The sequence below is a fragment of the Budorcas taxicolor genome, chromosome 20, assembly GCF_023091745.1.
Source record: "Budorcas taxicolor isolate Tak-1 chromosome 20, Takin1.1, whole genome shotgun sequence".
Taxonomy (NCBI): domain Eukaryota; kingdom Metazoa; phylum Chordata; class Mammalia; order Artiodactyla; family Bovidae; genus Budorcas; species Budorcas taxicolor.
Genome location: NC_068929.1, coordinates 49,424,661 through 49,430,640, shown reverse-complemented (window position 1 = coordinate 49,430,640; position 5,980 = coordinate 49,424,661).

The following is a 5,980-nucleotide window of genomic DNA, read 5'->3' as shown; positions in this document are numbered from 1 at the left end:
TTGGTACTTCTAAATAGTGGTGGTGCTTGTGGTAAGTGGTGAAGAACCCACCTGCCAGTGCAAGAGACCGAAGAGATGCAGGTTTGATCCCTGGGTTGGGAAGATCCCCTGGAGGAGGGCATGGCAGTCCACTCTAGTATTCTTGCCTGGAGAATCCCATGGACAGAGGAGCCAGGTGGGCTACAGTTCATGGGGTTGCAAAGAGTTGGACACAACCGAAGTGATTTAACATAGCACCTACTAATGAAGGTAAGATTGCATCATTCAGTGTTTCCTTTTAATATCTCATGAGAATTATTCAATTCTGGTTTTAATATCTACCATGAGGACGAGAGGTTGTTAGATCTCAGCCGAAAAGAGAAATGGGGATTAAAATAATCAGGGCAGTTGAACTTGGTATGTGGATTTGGGAAAAAAGACATATACTAGCTATTAGTTGAACACTCGGAGAAGGCAATGGCATCCCTCTCCAGTACTCTTGCCTGGAAAATCCCGTGGACAGAGGAGCCTGGTGGGCTGCAGTCTCGCTAAGAGTCGAACACGACTGAGCAACTTCACTTTCAATTTTTACTCTCATGCATTGGAGAAGGAAATGGCAACCCACTCCAGTGTTTTTGCTTGGAGAATCTCAGGGACGGGGGAGCCTGGTGGGCTGCCATCTATGGGGTCACACAGAGTCGGACACGACTGAAGTAGACGCAGCAGCAGCAGCAGCAGCAGCAGCAGCAGCAGCAGCAGCAGCAGTTGAACACTCACAGCATAATTTTCCAGGTTCAGTTATCAAATAATGTCAAATAATTTTATTCTAGAATCAGTCTTCTCTGCCAAATAACAGCTTTTACCTCAAGACTTTATTGGAGGCCTGCTTTAAAATGTATGAATGCAAATGCTATCTATGTTTTAAATTGCATGAGGCTTTAGATATTTCATTAATCATCAATTAATTTAAAATATTTAAAATGTACCCAGGAATTCTTGATAAACTGTATGTTAGAAAAGTAAATCCTATTTTGTAATTTTTTTACCATAAAAATTGTTATATGAAATTCACAGTAATAACATCTGCTAAGGAAATTCAGAACGGAAGGTGGAATTTTAAATAGGCTCCTGTCAGTAATAGGAAATCTATAGGTTTTGAAAACCTCTTTATTGACCTGCCCGGTATACTAGGAAGTGAAAAAGCCTCTATACCAATGTTACAAATAAGGCAAGCAATAGAACTTTATTCTGAAATTATTTGGAAACATGAAATGGTTATTGATAATCTAAACATGGGTAGATATCAAAAAGTGAGATTAGAAAATAAAATATTATCATGATTTAATTCTTAAATGGAATAAATTATTTGTATTTAATACACATGATTATTAAAATATAATAAAGGGGAAACTTTCTTTTTGTCTTTGCACTGTCTCTACAATTTTTTCAAGAAGGAATGGTAACTTCATTGAAGCTTAATGAAAAATTTGAATATTTCTAAGAATTTTTGGTTACAGTTAGGTAATACTGTCTTTTAATAATAAAATATAATACTGTCATATGATATATTGTACTGTCATATAATAATAGGACATATTGTGAGATCCCTAACTTATAATAATAATCTCACTGAGGTTCAAGCACACAGCATCAGTTTACTAATTTCATGTGTCCAATCTCATAATTAAGACATCAATTTGCATTTGAAAAGTGACTACTAGGATTTCTCAAATAAGACATAGCTCAAATGAATTAATCTGCTTTTAGAGAATGGAGTGTGGTAGATATCCCTCTAGCTCTATATATTCCCTTTCTCACTAGAAAAATTTCACTAAAAACCAAAGCAAATGAGAAAGGTGAGAATACCCTAAAATGCATACAGTGTAAGCAACCATCAAAAGGAAGTTTATTCTCTAGTGTAACCCTACAATGACTTTATGCTGGATCAACTTAACAAACCTGAAATTAGATTTTCAAAATTATTCTTCCCTGTATAGTTCTATGTTGGAGTTGACTGCAAAAGAAATTTTCTTGACATGTGTATGACAGAGGTGGAATAGCATAAAATATCATGCTGTGAAGGTTGGAGTAAGACCAGACATGGTGGCAGCTTGCATGCACTGTCCCCAGTCTGTAACCTCATCTTGCTGGCTTGGGCCAGCATCTCAAAATGCAGCTCTTTTAGTATCCAGTAGATGTTTAACCTTCAATAGTTAAGTCCTGGACTAGGTACAGTTGTAGTTCTTTAGAGAAGGGCTCCTGTTTATCCTATCGTTTGCCTGCATCAGAGAAATTAAAAAGCATGAGAGAGAAAGAGATGAAGATGAAATGTTTCCTCACTGGGTGCAATTTGTTCTGATAGCCTTTACCTCTTGATAAAGAACCTCTTGATGAAGGTGGAAAAGGAGAGTGAAAAAGCTGTCTTAAAACTCGAAAAACAAACATCATGGCATCTGGTCCCATCACTTCATGGCAAATAGATGGAGAAAAAGTGGAAATAGTGACAGATTTTATTTTTCTGGGCCCCAAAATTGCTGTGGACTTTGACTGCAGCTGAGGATTCAGTTCAGTTCAGTTGAGTTCAGTCGCTCAGTCGTGTCTGACTCTGCGATCCCATGAATCGCAGCTCGCCAGGCCTCGCTGTCCATCACCAACTCCTGGAGTTTACCCAAACTCATATCCAGCCATCTCATCCTCTGTTGTCTCCTTCTCCTCCTGCCCCCAATCCCTCCCATCATCAGGGTCTTTTCCATTGAGTCAACTCTGCGCATGAGGTGGCCAAAGTATTTGGAGTTTCAGCTTCAGCATGAGTCCTTGCAATGAGCACTCAGGACTGATCTCCCTTAGGATGAACTGGTCGGATCTCCATGCAGTCCAAGGGACTCTCAAGAGTCTTCTCCAACACCACAGTTCAAAAGCATCAATTCTTCAGCACTCAGCTTTCTTCACAGTTCAACTCTCACATCCATATATGACCACTGGAAAAACCATAGCCTTGACTAGATGGACCTTTGTTGACAAAGTAATGTCTCTGCTTTTGAATATGCTATCTAGGTCGGTCACAACTTTCCTTCCAAGGAGTAAGCATCTTTTAATTTCATGGCTGCAATCACCATCTGCAGTGATTGTGGAGCCCTCCAAAATAAACTCTGACACTGTTTTCACTGTTTCCCCATCTATTTGGCATGAAGTGATGGGACCAGGTGCCATGATCTTAGTTTTCTGAATGTTGAGCTTTAAGCCAACTTTTTCACTCTCCTTTTTCACTTTCATTGAGAGACTTTTTAGTTCCTCTTCATTTTCTGCCATAAGGATGGTGTCATCTGCATGTCTGAGGTTATTGATATTTCTCCCAGCAACCTTGATTCCAGCTTGTGCTTCTTCCAGCCCAGAATTTCTCATGATGTACTCTGCATATAACTTAAATAAGCAGGGTGACAATATACAGCCTTGACATACTCTTTTTCCTATTTGGAACCAGTCTGTTCCAGGTCCAGTTCTAACTGTTGCTTCCTGACCTGTATATAAGTTTCTCAAGAGGCAGGTGAGGTGTTCTGGTATTCCCATCTCTTTCAGAATTTTCCACAGTTTACTGTGATCAACTCAGTCAAAGGCTTTGCTGAGGATTAAAGGATTGTTACTCCTTTGAAGGAAAGCTATGGCCCACCTAGACAGTGTATTAAAAAGCAGAGACATCACCTTGCCTGAAAAGATCCACACAGTTGAAGTTGTATTTCCAGTAGTCATTTACAGACGTAAGAATTGAAGAATTGATGCTTTCAAACTATGGTGCTAGAAAAGACTCTTGAGAGTCTCTTGGACTAGAGGGAGATCAAAGCAGTTCATCCTAAAAGAAATCAACACTGAATACTCATTGGAAGGATTGATTCTGAAGCTGAAGCTCCAATACTTCAGCTGCCTGATGTGAAGAGCTGACTTATTGTAAAAGGCCCTGATTCTGGGAAAGATTGAGGGCAGGAGGATAACAGGGTAATAGAGGATGAGGTGGTTGGATGGCATCATTGACACAATCAACATGAGTTTGAACAAACTCTGGGAGATAGTGAATGACAGGGAGGCCAGTCATGCTACGGTCCAGGGGGTTGCAAAAAGCTGGACTCGACTTAGCAACTGAACAACAACAACAATCCTTCTTCTCCATGGGTGATACAATCTCAAGAACAACTGTATTACATAAACTTCTTAACCACCTCTCACAAATGTGCATAGTCTGGTCCCTATAGTAAGCTCCTTATGTTTCACTATCATAGGCAACTTTAGATGAGCTCTTGGCAAGATGCCAGCTATGGCTCAGTTTTTCCAGTAGTCATGTATGGATGTGAGAATTGGACTATAAAGAAAGCTGAGCACTGAAGAACTGATGCTTTTGAACTGTGGTGTTGAAGAAGACTCTTGAGAGTCCCTTGGACAGCAAGGAGATCCAACCAGTCTATCCTAAAGGAAAACAATTTTACTATAATTTTGCTAATTTTACTATATTCTATGTAATAGAAGATGGCCCAAATATTTTAGATGTAACAACTCCTTTCATTCACCCTGTTACTACCATGAAGTGAAAGCTGATATTCTAGTTTAAACGGAAAGTAAATCATGGTTTCTATCTACTTCGCAGCCAATCTGGCTATAGGCTACATTTTAATATACATTGCTATGCCACTTTCTATCAATTCCAGTAAAGAATAGGGGAAATATACTCAGAACATTCTACTGTATTTTGACTTATATCTGTACAAAAACCACAGAAGGTTTTTCTTGTCTTGCATTGTTAGGGAGCTAACGTAAGAACCATGGGGGGAATGTGTCTCCCTCACTGGCATCCAGTTTAACCTTGGTGTTTCCATGGACTGGTGTCTTCATGAGGTTACAAAAGGGCTCAGTTAAGTTCTGTACTGAATTTAATAAAAGGACCTTGTAACTGTAGTGGATAAAAACTTTTTCCTCAACTCTTAGAATCCTTGGCTTGGTCTGAAAAATAATCTGGAAAAGCCAGATTAAAAGGAGAACATACATATTTTACTAAAATTTTACATATGTATCAAAAGAGAATAGAGACTTGAAAAAATGACCAGATGTGGAAGCTTTTATACCGCTTAGACAAAGAAACAATAATGTTGTGAAGAATTGACAAGACAAAGAATTTTGGACTAGGGGTAGTAAATGGTGAAAAAGTGACTAGAAAGATAAGTGTTAGTTTAACAAGGGATTTTTTTTTTCCCTAAGATTCCCTTGGTACTATGCATGGACTGATAAGAGTCTGTCCCCAGAAAAAGAATTTATTTGCTGTCTTTCTGCATTTACTGTTTCTTTTTTCTAAAAACTTTTAAAGTATAATTAATTTATAGTATTTAGGTATATAGCATGATAATTCAGCATTTTTGCAGATGATCCTCTATTATCAGATATTAGAAGATGTGCTTAGTCCCTCAGTCATATCTGACTCTTTGCGACCTCATGGACTATAGCTCACCAGACTCCTCTGTCCATGGGATTCTCCAGGCAAGAGTACTGGAGTGGATTGCCATGCCCTCCTCCAGGGGATCTTCCCCATCCAGATATTAAACCCAGGTCTCCCATAGTGCAGGTGGATTCTTTACTGTTTGAGCCACCAGGGAAGCCCCAGGTGGGCTTCTTATTAGAAGATAATGGTTAATAATTCCTTTTGCTATACAGTCTATCCTTGTTGCTTATCTATTTTATATATAGCAGTCCATGTTTGTTAATCCCATGCCCCTCATTTTCCCCTTCCTTCTTCCCTCTCCATTGGTAAACACAATTTTTTTTTCTATATCTGTGAGACTATTTCTGTCTTGAATATATGTTTGTGTTATTTTTTAGACTTCACATGTAAATGATATCATACAGTAGTCCTCCAGCTAAAAACAAATTTTATGTCAAAGGCAAATTTTGAGGTGACATGTTCTGATTTCCTTCATAAGTAAAAAAAAAACAGGGAAATTTTATCCAACCTTGCAGGCTGTTA